Here is a 6361-nt window from a genome sequence, read left to right as displayed (position 1 = left end):
CTCCAGTTATACTGAATTAGCCACCATTGATATCCTGAGCTCATTAGGAATCCCTTATTATAATGTTTCTGATATTTACGTGTAACCTTACATAACACACCTGTTTGTATGATATTATGCAAAAAGCTTTTTATGTGTTTATATTGTGTCTGGCAGAGCTGGAATATGTACTGCAGTATGTGTGATAGTTACTTAGTACTCATTTCACCAAGTTGTTTTGTTTAAAAGCTACTGGGAGTAAATGCATTGTAATTCATATGGCCATCTCAGGGACAAAGTTAGCCCATCTTCAAATACACCCTAGGCACGATAGAGAGAGCATATAGCGATATCCTCCCTACACTCTTTGCTACCTCCACCTTATAGGGCAATAAGAGTATTACACGGTGGCTGCACTGTCAGCGGCTGAGATGGAGCAGTCTATATTTCACACTCTAACGAGGAATAATTATAGTGATGAGGCCTTCCCCCTACCTTAGATACTATTCTTATATGCTGACTACTAATATAACCCCAACATTGCCTATATAGAGAATTGACAACTCCAATCCCAAGTATACCTACGAACCCAGCATTAGGCTGCAAACGCATCTTAATATTACTCTCCAACTATTCTAAGCCTCCACATGACATGGCTTCCTAACTAATCCCTTTTCTCTAGGCTCCTATACCATAAGCATAATGCTTGACACTAAAGAGATAATATTTATAGTTCAGCATACTATACAGAGAACTTGCTATAGTTGATCTAAATAACTTTTTCCCTATATATCATAAGCTATGAGTTTGTCAGTATGACACCTAAACAAATCGCCTACCTATCCCCTATAAATCTGGGACCAAAATATTGAGTTAAGAACCCAGTATCCCTACTAAAAAAATAATGATTAGAGTCACCTCTAATAATTACATGAACATTTATATGGTCACTCCTGTCCCTCTACTAGCTTGTCTCTAACTATACACCCTCCCCCGACGCAGTTTACCTGGTAAACATCAGAAAATGCATCCTTTGAATGTCCCCTGAACCTTAGTTTTACTTCTACATGTCTTATCATAGAAGCATTAGATTACAACTTGTCTCCCAGGTGATTAGATAACCCATAATGAACCTATATAGTTGTAAAGGCAACGCTGACTCCATCCCTGATGTTGATTCGCTAAACAGTAGTGTTTAAAAGGGATCAATAGTGCAAACTACCTGGGGTTGGATATTTACTTTTAACTCATTCCTATATATGACCTGTAAAACATGCAATTCTATAACAATATGCTTCTTTTATTAAGCATTTCCCCTTAACCCCTTTAAAAGCACAAGCCTCACCATAATTACATCTACCATATAAATATGTACTTCATATCTGTTGTGATTTATTTTCTGTAATAACTTGATATTATTTTGAAGTTCACTGTCTGCTAATTACGGACTCTCTATTGTTTATAATCTTGAATTGAACCTCAATAAAAAAATATTTAAAAATAAATTACACCCTCTGTCATGTTATTTTTGAGTTTACTGTCCCTTTAAGGGCTGTCAAGTGAGGTTGTGAAAGTTAGAGAAAGTATGAGCATAGCCCAATCCAAAGTAGTAATCATTTTTATTGTTTAAAAAGACAGATAATCGCTTCATTACCCATTACCCAGTTTTTCATAAACAATATGGTTATATTAATATACTTTTACCTCTGTGATTACCTTGTATATAAGCATATGCATACTGCTGCCTTATTGTGATTTGCATTTTAGCTAATCAGTGCTGACTCAAATATCTCCACAGAAGTGAGCACAATGTTATATTTATGGCACACTTGAACTAGTGCTGTCTAGCAGTGAAAAACTATCAAAATGCACTTAAATAAGAGGCGGCCTTCAACGGCTTAGAAATTTGTATATCCGCCTACCTAAGTTTAGCTTTCAACAAAGAATACCATAAGAACAAAGCAAATTTGATGATAAAAGTAAAGTTGTTTAAAATTGCATGTCCTATCATGAAACGCTAAATAAATATTATAAGCATAATATTGAGGTTATTCCTCGCCTTCCTCTAGTCATGAGTGCCACCATGTTGAAATCTAACATTTGATGCATTGCAGTGTTTACGTTTGCACATATGCAGAAACTCTCCTTCAAATACCTGCAGTGAAACTTGTTGACCACATCGAGACCAACCACATCTTGGACCCCTCCCAACCCGGTTTCAGGAGCAATCACAGCACCGAGACTGCCCTCCTCGCCGCCACAGACAACATCCGCACCCTGCTCGACCAAGGATAGACTGCCGCCCTCATCCTTCTATACCTCTCAGCCGCATTCGACACTGTAGCCCACAGCACCCTCCTCACGCGCCTACACGATGCAGGCATCCACAATAAGGCCTGGGAAAGGATCACCTCCTTCCTCAGCGGCAGAACCCAGAAAGTCAGACTCCCACCCTTCTCCTCCAATCCCACAGCAATCAGCTGCGGCGTACCCCAAGGCTCTTCTCTCAGCCCCACCCTTTTCAACATCTACATGGCCCCCCTTGCCACCATCGTCCGACAACACAACCTCAACATCGTCTCCTAAGCCGACGACACCCAGTTAATCATCTCACTTACCAGAGACCCCGCCAAGAACAACGTCCACGAAGGACTAAAAGCAATCGCCACCTGGATGAACAACAACCATCTCAAACTCAACAGTGACAAAACCAAAATCCTCCTCCTCGTACCCACTAAATCCGCATGGGATGACTCCTGGTGGCCCACAGCCCTCGGACACCCTCCAACTCCAACATACCACGCACGAAATCTAGGCGTCATCCTCGACTCATCACTTTCCATGGACCGCCAAGTCAACGCCGTCTCTTTGACTTGTTTTCACATACTCCACCTACTGCAAAAATCTTCAAGTGGATCCCAACCGAAACTAGAAAATCTGTCACCCACGCCCTCGTCAGTAGTTGACTGGACTACGGCAATGCACTCTATGCCGGGTCCACCATCAAGCTCCAGAAACGACTCCAACACATCCAGAACACCTCGGCCAGACTCATCCTCGACATCCCTCACCAAAGCAACATCACTGAACACCTAAGGAACCTACACTGGCTCCCCGTCAACAAGAGAATCACCTTCAAGCTCCTAACCCATGCATTCAAGGCCCTCCACAACATTGGTCCCGAATACATCAAGCACTGCGTCAATTTCTACACCTCCTCCAGACAACTCCGCTCTGCCGACCAAGCACTCGCAGTCATCCCCTGCATCAAGAAAAAAACAGCTGGAGGAAAATCCTTCTCCTATATGGCAGCAAGGTCATGGAACTCCCTCCCACTGCACCTCAGACAATCCACCTCCCTTACAAACTTCAGGAAGGACCTCAAGACCTGGCTCTTCGACTGAATTGTCTTCCCTTAGCCCCCCTCTCTCCCACCTCCCTTAGCGCCTTGAGACCCTCACGGGTGATTTGTTTGCTCTTTACAAGTACCCAATAGAATAGAATAAACCTCGTTCAGCAGAGGAACCCTCCTTTAGATTTAAAATTGAGCATCTGCATTTTTTATTAAAGGAGGTTCTGTCTATGCTAGAAGTTTCAGAGGCTACACTCCCTGAGGAACCTAAGATCCCTAAATTAGACAGGGTTTATGAAGATAGGAAGGTCCCTCTGACTTTTCCTGTGCCAGTTAAGATGGCGAACATTATTAGTAACGAATGGAAAAGAGTATCAACTTTTTCCCCCTTGTCTACTTTAAAAAAAATGATTCCTGGTCCCTGACTCTCAATTAGATTTGTGTGGCTCCATTCCTAAGGTGGATGGCACAATCTCTACGCTGGCTAAGCATACTACTATCCCTCTGGAGGATAGTTCTTCTTTTAGAGAGCCTATGGATAAGAAAATGGAAACTTTTCTGAGGAAGATGTTTCAACATACGGGGTTTTTATTTCAATGTAGCCCCGGTTGCTGGAGCAGCTAACTACTAGTGCGACACACTGTCGGAGCTCATTGAGGTGGAGACTCCCCTCGAGGATATTCAAGAGAGAATTAAATCACAGAGAATTGCTAACTCTCATTTGTGACTCGAATATGCAGATTATTCACATAAATGCAAAGGCTTCTGGCTTTGCGGTTCTAGCCCCCCGGGCTCTCTGGTTGAAGTCTTGGTCTGCGGATAGGACTTCTAAATCCAGACTCCTTTCTCTTCCCTTCAAGGGGAAGATTTTATTCGGTCCAGGGCTGGACTCTATTATCTCTACGGTTAACGGAGGGAAAGGTGCCTTCCTACCGCAGGATAAGAAGAATAGGCCTAAGGGATGGCAATGGTCTAATTTTCGTTCCTTTCGTGCTGAAAGTCACAACAACAGCAATCCTTATCCAAGTCTGAGCAGCCAAAGAGTACTTGGAAGCCGGCTCACTCCTGGAATAAGTCCAAACAGACTAGGAAGCCCACAAAGAACAAATCGGCATGAAGGGGCAGCCCCCGATCGGGGATCGGATCAAGTAGGGGGCAGACTGTCTCTTTTTTCAGACGCTTGGTTCCAGAATGTACAGGACCCTTGGGTCCTGAAGGTTGTATCTCACGGATACAGGATAGGATTCAAATCTCATCCAACCAGGGGCATATTCCTACTCTCCAGTCTGTCTACAAGACCAGAAAAAAATAGTTTATGCTTACCTGATAAATGTATTTCTTTCCGGATATGGCGAGTCCACGGAATCATCAATTACTAGTGGGAATATCACTCCTGGCCAGCAGGAGGAGGCAAAGAGCACAACAGCAAAGCTGCTATATATGTCACTTCCCTTACCCATAATCTCCAGTAATTCGACCAAAGGAAAAAATGGAAAAAGAAGATAACACAAAAGTGTAAAGGTGCCTGAATTTTAGAAAAAATAACTGTCTTAAATACTGTATAGAGTGGTCCGTGGACTCACCATATCCAGAAATAAATAAATTTATCAGGTAAGCATAAATTATGTTTTCTTTCCTAAGATATGGTGAGTCCACGGAATCATCAATTACTAGTGGGAATTAATACCCAAGCTAGAGGACACAGATAAAGGAGGGACAAGACAGGCAGACCTAAACAGAAGGCACCAACGCTTGAAGAACCCTTCTCCTAAAAGAAGCCTCAGCTGAGGCAAAAGTATCAAGTTTATAAAACTTAGAACAAGTATTTAAAGAGGACCAAGTTGCAGCCTTGCAAATCTGTTCCACAGAAGCTTAATTTTTATATGCCCAGAAAGAAGAAATAGCCCTCGTGGAATGAGCAGTGATTCTCTCAGGAGGTTGCTGTTAAGCAGTCTCATAAGCCAAATGAATAATACTTCTTAGCCAAAGAGATGTAGCCGTAGCTTTCTGACCCTTGTGCTTACCAGAAAAACAAACAAACAAACAAAGCAAAAGACTGACGAAAGTCCTTAGTTGCCTGAAGATAGAACTTCAAACCATGCACAACATCTAGGTTGTGCAACAAACGCTCCTTAGGAGAAGAAGGATTAGGACACAAAGAAGGAACCACAATCTCCTGATATATTCTTGGTTGAAACAACCTTAGGTAGGAAACATAACTTAGTATGTAAAACCACCTTATCAGAATAAAAAATAAGATAAGGAGAATAAAACTGCAGAGCCGAAAGTTCCGAAACTCTCAGAGCAGAAGAAATAGCAACAAGAAACTAAACCTTCCAAGATAACATCTTAATATCTAAGGAATGCATAGGTTCAAACGGAGCTCGCTGTAAAACTAAGAACAAGGTTAAGACTCCAGGGAGGAGTAACTGGTTTAAACACAGGCCTGATCCTAACCAGGGCCTGACAAAAAGATTGCACATCTCGCGCATCCGCCAAATGCTTATGCAACAAAATATACAACGCAGAAATCTGACCTTTCAGAGTATTAGCTGACAAACCCTTCTCCAGACCCTCCTGGAGAAAAGACAAAATCCTAGGAATCCTGACTCTACTCCAAGAGTAGCCTCTGGATTCACACCAATACAGATATTTACGCCATATCTTATAGTAAATTTTTCTTGTCACAGGCTTACGAGCCTGAATCATGGACCAACTCTAAAAACCCACGCTTAGATAAAATCAAGTGTTAAATCTCCAAGCAGTCAATTTCATAGAAACGAGATTTGGATATAGAAAAGGACCCTGAAGTAGAAGGTCCTTCCTCAGAGGGAGTCTCCATGGAGGTAGAGACAACATTTCCACTAGATCTGCATACAAGATCCTGCAAGGCCACACCGGTGCTATGAGAATCACTGACGCCCTCTCCTGCTTGATCCAAGCAATGACTCTTGGCAGGAGAGTGAAAGGAGGAAATATGTATGCTAGACTGAAGTTCAAAGGAACTGCCAGAGCATCTAGAAAGCCTGT

The sequence above is a fragment of the Bombina bombina genome, unplaced genomic scaffold (genome assembly GCF_027579735.1).
Source record: "Bombina bombina isolate aBomBom1 unplaced genomic scaffold, aBomBom1.pri scaffold_1920, whole genome shotgun sequence".
NCBI classification, from domain to species: domain Eukaryota; kingdom Metazoa; phylum Chordata; class Amphibia; order Anura; family Bombinatoridae; genus Bombina; species Bombina bombina.
The sequence above is the reverse complement of the archived record's forward strand: the minus strand, read 5'-3'. Positions refer to the sequence as shown.